We start from the raw sequence: 10,457 nt of genomic DNA, 5'->3' as shown, positions 1-10,457 counted from the left end.
CTTGAAACTTTACACACTCAATTAGCTCTCTGTGGGCACTCTCTGGTTGTTCCTTGTGAGAGTATCTTAAACTGAATCATAAAAAAATAATTTACCCAAGAGCAAATTGGAGAAAACAGGGAAATATGAATGTACAGAAATACTTCCCCAATTACTTGGTCAGATTTTTTTGATACTGCACAGGATTCATCTGTTTGCTTGCCCACTGGGCTCCTTATTTGGGGACTACTATGATCAATGGTTTTCTAAACAGGTTAGTTTAGATTTAGTATTAGGTTAGGGCTAGAGTTACAGCTAGTGTTTTGTGAGATTTAGTATTGTTCAAATTTTTTGATACTGGGCAGGATTCAACTTTTACCTAACCCTACTATATTTTCTAGGTTTGGGCCTCTTGGGTCAAGGGTTTGCTCTCCTGAACAGTTTGTATTTTAAGTTTTAATTTCATTTTAACCTATGCATGTAAATGGAAATGGAGGTAGAAATCCAACAGGGTTGGTGCTAGCTACTTCAAACCTCACACACTCAATCAGTTTTATATGGGTACTCTTTGGTTTATTCCTTTTAAAGTATCCCTAAGCTGAAGCATGCAAAGCAACTTTATGTGAGAGCACTTTAGGAGAAAATAGGGAATTATGCATGTACTGAACTATCTTATCTCCCCAATTATTTGGTCAGATTTCTTTGATATTGTGAAAGATTCATCTGTTAGCCTACCCAACTTGGTTCCCCATGTGTGGGACTTCTAGGATCAAAGGGACTCTAAATAGGTTAAGGATAGAGATAGGGTGAGTGTTAGGAATAGGATTAGACATAGTGTTAAGATAAGAGTTAGTTTTGTTTTCAAATTTCTATTATATTGTGCAGGATTCATTTTTTTCCTATTTTGACTATACTCCAAATGTTTGGGCCTCCTACAAAAAGGGTTAGCCTTCAGGAATAGTTTCAATTTTCATGTTTCTATTCTTTTTGCCCTATAGGGATGAATGAAAATGAAGCTGGAAATCAAACAGGGTTTGTGTTTGCTGCTTGAAACTTCACACACTCCATCAATTTCTTTTTTTATTGTTGGTTGTTCAAAACATTACATAGTTCTTGATATATCATATTTCACACTTTGATTCAAGTTGGTTATGAACTCCCATTTTTATCCTATATACAGATTGCAGAATCACATCAGATACACTTCCATTGATTTACATATTGACATACTCATGTCTGTTGTATTCTGCTGCCTTTTCTCTCCTTTACCATCCCCCCTCCCCTCCCCTCCCCTCTTCTATCTCTACCCCCTCTACTGTCTGTTAAGGTCCTTGGCCCATTTGTTGATTGGGTTATTTGTTATCTTATTGTCTAATTTTTTGAGTTCTTTATATACTCTGGATATTAGGGCTCTATCTGAAGTGTGAGGAGTAAAGATTTGTTCCCATGATGTAGGCTTGCTATTTACCTCTCTTATTGTTTCTTTTGCTGAGAAAAAAAAATTTAGTTTGAGTAAGTCCCATTTGTTGATTCTAGATATTAACTCTTGTGCTATGGGTGTCATATTGAGAAATTTGAAGCCCAACCCCACAGTATATAGGTCGTAGCCAACTTTTTGTTCTATCAGATGCCGTGTCTCTGATTTGATATCAAGCTCCTTGATCCATTTTGAGTTAACTTTTGTGCATGGCGAGAGAAAGGGATTCAGTTTCATTTTGTTGCATATGAATTTCCAGTTTTCCCAGAACCATTTGTTGAAGATGCTATCCTTCCTCCATTGCATGCTTTTAGCCCCTTTATCAAATATAAGAAAGTTGTAGTTTTGTGGGTTGGTTTCTGTGTCCTCTGTTCTGTACCATTGGTCCACCCGCCTATTTTGGTACCAGTATCATGTTTTTTTTTGTTACTATTGCTCTGTAGTATAGTTTGAAGTCAGGTATCGCTATACCACCTGATTCACACTTCCTGATTAGCATTGTTTTTGCTATTCTGGGTCTTTTATTTTTCCATATGAATTTCATGATTGCTTTATCTATTTCTACAAAAAATACCATTGGGATTTTGATTGGCATTGCATTAAACCTATAGAGAACTTTTGGTAATATCGCCATTTTTATGATGTTAGTTCTGCCTATCCATGAACAGGGTATATTTTTCCATCTTCTAAGATCTTCTTCAATTTCTCTCTTTAGGGTTCTGTAGTTTTCATTGTATAAGTCTTTCACCTCTTTTGTTAGGTTGATTCCCAAGTATTTTATTATTTTTGAGGATATTGTGAATGGAGTGGTTGTCCTCATTTCCATTAGAGGATTTGTCGCTGATATACAGGAATGCCTTTGATTTATGCGTGTTGATTTTATATCCTGCCACTTTGCTGAATTCATTTATTAGCTCTAATAGTTTCTTTGTAGACCCTTTTGGGTCTGCTAGGTATAAAATCATGTCAACTGCAAATAGTGATAATTTAAGTTCTTCTTTTCCTATTTTTATGCCTTTAATTTCTTTCATCTTTCTAATTGCTCTGGCCAGTGTTTCGAAAAGTATGTTGAACAGAAGTGGTGAGAGAGGGTATCCCTGTCTTGTTCCAGATTTTAGAGGGAATGCCTTCAATTTTTCTCCATTCAGAATGATGCTAGCATGAGGCTTAGCATAGATTGCTTTTACAATGTTGAGGTATGTTCCTGTTATCCCTAGTTTTTCAAGAGTTTTGAATATAAAGTGATGCTGTACTTTGTCGAATGCTTTTTCCGCATCTATTGAGATGATCATATGGTTCTTATTTTTAAGTCTATTGATGTGGTGAATAATATTTATTAATTTCTGTATATTGAACCAGCCTTGCATCCCAGGGATGAATCCTACTTGATCATGGTGCACAATTTTTTTGATATGTTTTGTATCCCATTCGCCAGAATTTTATTGAGAATTTTTGCATCTAGGTTCATTAGAGATATTGGTCTGTAGTTTTCTTTCTTTGAAGTGTCTTTGACTGGTTTAGGAATCAGGGTGATGTTGGCCTCGTAGAATGAATTTGGAAGTTCTCCCTCTTTTTCTATTTCCTGAAATAGCTTTAAAAGTATTGGTATTAGTTCCTCTTTAAAGGTTTTGTAAAACTCTGCTGTATACCCATCCAGTCCTGGGCTTTTCTTAGATGGTAATCTTCTGATGGTTTCTTCTATTTCCTCAAATTATATTGGTCTGTTTAGGTTGTCTGTATTATCGTGACTTAATCTGGGCAGATTATATGACTTAAGAAATTTATCGATGCCTTCACTATCTTCTATTTTATTGGAGTATAAGGATTCAAAATAATTTCTGATTATCTTCTGTATTTCTGAAGTGTCTGTTGTGATATTGCCTTTTTCATCCCGTATGCTAGTAATTTGAGTTCTCTCTCTTCTTCTCTTCGTTAGCATGGCTAAGGGCCTGTTGATTTTATTTATTTTTTCAAAGAACCAACTTTTAGTTTTGTGAATTTTTTCAATTGTTTCTTTTTTTTTAAATTTCATTAATTTCAGCTCTGATTTTAATTATTTCTTGCCTTCTACTTCTTTTGCTGTTGTTTTGCTCTTCTTTTCCTAGGATTTTGAGATTAAGTATGAGATCATTTATTTTTTAGTTTTTTTCTTTTTCTAAAGAATGAACTCCAAGCAATGAATTTTCATCTTAGAACTGCTTTTAATGTGTCCCATAGATTCCAATATGTTGTGTCTGTTTTTTCTTTTAACTCTAAGAATTTTTTAATTTCCTCCTTGATGTCTTTTAAACACCATTGATCATTCAGTAACCTATTGTTAATTCTCCAAGTGATGCATGATGTTTCCTTTTTTCTTTTATCGTTGATTTTCAGTTTCATTCCATTATGATCAGATAAGATGCATGGTATTTTCTCTACTCCTTTATATTGTCTAATAGTTGCCCTGTGACATAATATATGATCTATTTTTGAGAAGGATCCATGTGCTGCTGAGAAAAAAGTGTAACTGCTTGATGTTGGGTGGTATATTCTATATATGTCAATTAAGTCTAGGTTGTTAATTGTTGTGGTGAGCCGTTCCTGCGGACTGTGGTCGCCATTACATGATGGCGCTGGCTCCGTTGTGGTCTGTGAAGGACAACTCCATATCAAAGAGAGTTGGCGTGTTCCCAGCTCCTTATCAGAGAAAGTTGGCGTGTCATTTTCTAGCACCCTGTGAGAAGGGTACACGTGGCAGCTTTGCATTGGGGTTCGAGGTGCTTTATTAAGGCTGGGAGGGGCATCCAATTATTATTCCGGAGAGTAGAAGAATCATTAGAAGAATATCAAGGGCCTGAATAAACTGCTGAAAGAAGATTCCTGAGTCGCGTCTTCCTTGCGGGCAAGGGGGGTCGCGACAAGTGGTGCCGAGACCCGGGAAAAAAGAAACAAAGAAACACCCAGGAACCAGAACTTTCAGCAGTCAGGGAGGTGCACCGGTAAGTCCCAGGTAACGTGGGACCCGCTGTTAAAAAGCGGGAAGCTCCTCTGTAAAGAGAGGGCGCTACATCTTATAGCAATTGCACTCTGAATTTTTGTTCTCTTTCTGTGTATGTTCGTTTTGTTTTGTGTACTTTCACTTTCGATTTCTGTGTTTTCTTGTGTTGCGTTATGGGAGCTGTGACTTCAAGTCCACTCCTTCTAGCCCTCGATGGCCTTTTACGTTCCAAGGGACTGGAGGTGAAGCATCGCACCTTGGAAAAATTTTTACAGAGAGTAGATGTCGCTGCACTGTGGTTTGCATTTTCAGGCAGCCTCACTACACCCAGCTGGGATAAATTAGGCAAAGACCTTGACTTTGCTCGTGAGCAGGGCATGCTAGAGGGCGGGGTGATACCCCTCTGGAAGATGGTCCGTAGTTGCCTTACGGATGGCAGATGCCAAGAAGCGCTTGTTAAAGGGCAGGAGGTTTTAGAAGAATTGCATGAGGAAAAATCAGAAACAACAGAGAGTGAAGTGTCTCAGGAAGAGGGGAGTGTGCGGGGCGTGGAGAATGGGAGGAGACTGTATCCAGATCTCAGTGTGCTGCGCACGCCCCCATGCGAAAGTGGGTCAGAGGCAGAAGACGCTGAGGAGGAGGAGATAAGAACGCTGTCCCGGCAGTTAGGGAGTTTAGGTACAGGGAACAGAGATAAGCAAGGGCTCAAGAACAGAAAGCCTCCCGATCCGCCTCCGTATGGTGGGGGTGTTTCAGGACGAAGTTTCCACGCCCAAACAAAGAGGGCTGCCGCTGCTTTCCTCTGTTCCTCAGGGCTGGCATATCATTGCTATTGACATTAAAGACTGTTTCTTTTCTATTTCTTTGCATCCTAAGGACTCACAGCGTTTTGCCTTCACCCTTCCCTCGTGTAATCACGAGGAACCAGATCAAAGGTTTGAGTGGGTTGTTTTACCACAGGGAATGTCTAACAGTCCTACGATTTGTCAGATGTATGTAGGGAAGGCACTCGCACCTCTCAGACAACAATATCCTTCCATCAAGATTATTCATTATATGGATGATGTATTAATGGCAGCCAAATTAGAGCAGTCAGTTAATGAGGCCTATAAAGACTTGGTGAAGTTGTTAGCTCAGTATGGATTACATATTGCACCTGAGAAGGTTCAAACAGGGGATTCTATTAAGTATTTGGGAGCGACGATTGGATATGACATGTTAAAACCACAAAAAGTTACTATAAGAACTCAAGATCTCCAAACTTTAAATGATTTTCAAAAACTGTTGGGAGATATTAATTGGATAAGAGGTTATTTACATATTCCTAATATCGTGCTCCAGCCTTTGTATGCTATTCTTAAGGGTGATCCAGATCTTACTTCCCCTCGTACCCTCACTAAAGAGGCCAGAGCGGCCCTTATAAAAGTAGAAGAAGCTATACAACATGCTACTCTATGCAGGCTCCAGAGTGATAAACCTTTCCAGTTATGTGTGCTTGCCACTATTCAGCAGCCTACTGGAGTACTGTGGCAAGATGGGCCTTTACTATGGATCCACCCACATGTATCCCCAGGAAAATCTTTAGAATACTATCCTGATGCTGTTGCAGCGTTAGCACTTAGAGGGATTCAACAGAGCATTCAATTTTTTGGACAAGCACCTTTTTCTCTTATCATACCCTATTCTAAAGTTCAACTTAATGTTTTGTGTGCTACTCTAGACAACTGGGCTATTCTATGTTGCTTGTTTCAAGGGGATATTGATAATCATTACCCTTCTCATCCATTACTCCATTTTGTTAAAGAGCATCCTATCATTTTCCCTAAAGTAACTTCACCCACTCCAATTCCGGGGGCTGTTAACATTTTTACTGATGGATCTAAGTCTGGAATGGGAGCTTATGTGATCAATGACTCTCCCCCTGTCCAGCATCAATTTGCTCCTGGAAATCCACAATGGGTAGAACTACAAATTGTCATTGAAGTTTTTAAACAGTGTTCTTTTCCTTTCAATCTCATTTCGGACTCCATCTATGTGGTGCAGGCGCTCAAAATTCTGGAGGCTGTAGGAGCTATTAGTGACACCCATACTGTGTCTGTTTACTTTAATCAGCTTCAACAGCTTATCCGTAGCCGTACTGCCCCTTTCTATCCAATGCACATTCGGGCTCACACCTCTCTTCCTGGCCCGTTATCACAGGGTAATGCCTGTGCTGACTCGGCAACTAGAAGCCAGTTGGTATGCTTGGCCTCCTCCTTGGAAGAAGCTAAATTGTTTCATCACAACTTTCATGTCAATGCTATGACACTGCGCAGACGTTTTTCCATCTCCAGAGCAGATGCTCGTCAGATAGTATTACAATGTCCCCATTGCGTCACATTTCTTCATCCTCCTACTTATGGTGTAAACCCACGAGGATTAAAGCCATTGGTCGTCTGGCAAATGGACGTAACTCACGTGCCTGACTTTGGTAACCTCAAATATGTACATGTTTCTATTGACACATACTCTGGAATTATTCATGTTTCTGCTTTATCGGGAGAAAAGGCACGTAATGTTATTACTCATTGCTTAGAGGCATGGGCAACATGGGGTGCACCTGCATCCCTTCAGACTGATAATGGACCTGCTTATACGGGCAGACAGTTTACATCTTTTTGTTCTACTATGGGAGTACAACTTGCTCATGGGTTGCCTTACAATCCTCAAGGGCAAGGCATTGTTGAACGTGCCCACCGCACCTTAAAAGAAACCTTAGAAAAACAAAAAGGGGGAATAGGATTTGACCACACTCCTAAAGAACGCCTGTCCTTAGCTCTTTTTACCATTAATTTTTTGAATTTGGATATTCATGGCCGCTCTGCGGCCGATAGACATGTGTCCCCTCAGCCCTCTGTGACTGGCTATGTTAAGTGGAAGGATGTTCTTACGGGCCAATGGAACGGCCCTGACCCCGTGCTGACATGGGCACGAGGATCTGTATGTGTTTTTCCCCAGGATCGCACGGAGCCGCTGTGGATCCCTGAACGCCTGACAAGAAGAGTCTCGAGATCTACTAACCAGCTGCAGGAGGTGCCACAACAGTCCCATGATGAGGAGCTTCATTCTGATGAGTGCTCTGGCTCTGATCCTGGTGCCAACGGTACAGATGGCACCAATGCAGTGGTGGGCAGTGGCACGGGCATGGCCAATGCCAATGCCAGTTCATAGTAATTCTAGTGTCCTCCCCACTCTTTTTTCTACCTCATGTGAGATGTCTGCTCCTTGTACCTCTCCTAGAGGGGACATGGAAAATATTTTTAATCAGTCTCAAGTTAATCTCACAGGAGTTTTTTGTTTCAGACTTGGGAACACTAATTGTATTAGCCTTAAGACCAAAAATTTGACTAACTGGGAGGACCCATTGCGGTCCAGTCGAGTCTCAGGGAGTATTCTCAGTGCTGTATTGAGCCAAGTAGTTTCAGGGAAGCAATCAGGCTCAGGGACCCCCGCAACTAGCTCTGTTTTAAACATAACTACTTTAGCTATTATCTCCGAGGTATTAATCCCAATGCCTCCTTCTTCTAATAGTACTTGCAATGCCACTCATTTCAAGGCCTCTCCTTACTGTACCCCTAATTTTGGTTTTCCCCTGACATTTACGCCTTGTCAGGATCATTCTTGGGAGAAACATCAAGTTGCTAAAGGTTTATCCTTTTTCCCCCCTCTAAAGAGATATGTTTATAACTTTAACAACAATGCCAACTCCTCTACAGGAACAGGTTGGTCCTGGTTTCAATGGCTCATTTCCAATGAGAAGGGGGCTTCAGCCGATATTTCTGCATTGGCTCAATTACTAGGAGCCAAAAGTTGGCTGGCTAATGTTTCTGACACTACTAAGGAGAGTGAACGAGGTAATAGGCTTACATCTGTTTCGTTCAACTCTCTGTTACATTATGCCACATTGCCTCCTGCAATGGTCTGTATCCAATCCCCATTCCTGTTCCTTTTAGCTAATCACACCTCATCGGGGATGCTGGATTGTTCTATTATTACCTGTTTCTTATCTGAGTGTTGGAATGGTTCTTGGACTGTAGCAGTAATTATGAAAATTCCAACTTTTGTCCCAATCCCAGTCACTGCGGATCCAGATAAATTTCCTATTGTAGAGCTACTTAGAGTCCGCAGAGATTTTGGAATCACAGCAGCTATAGTGACAGCCGTGGCGGCATCTGCTGCTGCAGCAGTTACGGCCGGAGTAGCCATGGCCAGTCAAGTACAAACTGCTGCCACTATTAATCAAGTTGTTCAACAAACGTCCACTATACTTGAATCGCAAAATGCGATTAATCAACATATTTTGTCAGGGATTTTAGCTACCAACCAGAGAATAGATTTTCTTCAAGCTCAGGTAGAAGAATTGGCTGACCTAGTACTTTTAGGCTGCATTGACCAACGTGCACATTTATGTATAACCTCTGTCAGATTTAATGATTCCAGGAATGCTTCCCACATCATTGGTGGATATCTGGCCGAAAATTGGTCCATGGAAGCGGAAGACATGATCCAGTCTCAACTAACCCAGATAGCTGTCTTGAATAGTACCCGTGTCGATCCGTGACTCTGGGTCAATTCACCAATTGGATATCTTCTGCTTTTTCCTTTTTTAAAGAGTGGGTGGGAGTGGGCATTTTTGGTGCACTGTGTTGTTTTGGTATGTTCCTCTGTTTGTGGTTTCTCTGTCGCCTTAAGGCTCGTAGTGCTCAAGATAAGGCTATGATCATACAAGCTCTTGCTGCTTTAGAAACTGGCAACTCGCCACAGGTCTGGCTTGCGCATCTTAAGCACTAAACTTTTGACATGGTCATTGCACCCCAAGTTATTATAACATTGCACTGGGATTGACATGTCTTTCCTCGTTATTCTCTTAGTGTCAGAAAGCCCTTGCACTCTGCCGGTCTTGCTACCATTGCACGCAGATGGGTTTCTACACTAGTGCCTTTGACATGGTCGTTGCACCCCAAGTTATTATAACATTGCACTGGGTACGACATGTCCTTCTTTTGTCTTTCTCTTAGTGCTGGAAAGCCCTTGCACTCTGCGGGTCTTGTTGCCATTGCACGCAGAAGGGTTTCCACACTGGTCTTTATCTATCACTTTAAAGTCCGTGCCTTTCTTTCAGGGTGCTGCCAACTTGTTTGTAGTTGTACTTCTGCATGGCCACAGTTCAACCTCAGCTATTCCCTCTTACTCACCATCGTCACGATACAGGATGCGAGGCAAGGCACTGCACTTGAGTGATCCATTGAGAAGAGGGACCTCAAGGGGAGCATGTCCTATTGCATGCGGGTTTGACGTGTCTCCGCCCCGCCCCACGAAAAAAGGCGTCGGCTGATATGGTGTCAGGTCTGGGGAAGGCGCCCCCTGGGGCTGGCCCATACTATGCAGCCACTTTTGCACAGTGGGATAGGACCTCTACTCTCGCCTGTATTGTCTTAGTGAAACAAAAAGGGGGAGCTGTGGTGAGCCGTTCCTGCGGACTGTGGTCGCCATTACATGATGGCGCTGGCTCCGTTGTGGTCTGTGAAGGACAACTCCATATCAAAGAGAGTTGGCGTGTTCCCAGCTCCTTATCAGAGAAAGTTGGCGTGTCATTTTCTAGCACCCTGTGAGAAGGGTACACGTGGCAGCTTTGCATTGGGGTTCGAGGTGCTTTATTAAGGCTGGGAGGGGCATCCAATTATTATTCCGGAGAGTAGAAGAATCATTAGAAGAATATCAAGGGCCTGAATAAACTGCTGAAAGAAGATTCCTGAGTCGCGTCTTCCTTGCGGGCAAGGGGGGTCGCGACAAATTGTGTTCCTGAGTTCTATAGTTTCCTTATTCAACTTTTGTTTGGAAGATCTGTCCAGTGGTGAGAGAGGTGTGTTGAAGTCTCCCATGATTATTGTATGGTGGTCTATTAGACTCTTGAACTTGAGAAGAGTTTGCTTGATGAACATAGCTGCACCATGGTTTGGGGCATATATATTTATGATTGTTATG

At 41.5% G+C, this 10,457-nt stretch overlaps 1 long non-coding RNA gene across 1 annotated transcript; it reads left to right on the top strand.

Moving 5' to 3' along the window:
- Positions 1 to 4,041: 4,041 nt before the first annotated feature.
- On the top strand, positions 4,042 to 10,219 carry LOC144377235 (uncharacterized). The gene is made up of 2 exons (XR_013438007.1): positions 4,042 to 4,434; positions 7,431 to 10,219. It is a non-coding gene; the product is annotated as an uncharacterized LOC144377235 (long non-coding RNA).
- The last annotated feature ends 238 nt before the right edge of the window (positions 10,220 to 10,457 follow it).

Source organism: Ictidomys tridecemlineatus, chromosome 4 (genome assembly GCF_052094955.1).
Source record: "Ictidomys tridecemlineatus isolate mIctTri1 chromosome 4, mIctTri1.hap1, whole genome shotgun sequence".
NCBI lineage: Eukaryota > Metazoa > Chordata > Mammalia > Rodentia > Sciuridae > Ictidomys > Ictidomys tridecemlineatus.
The sequence above is the reverse complement of the archived record's forward strand: the minus strand, read 5'-3'. Positions and strand labels throughout refer to the sequence as shown.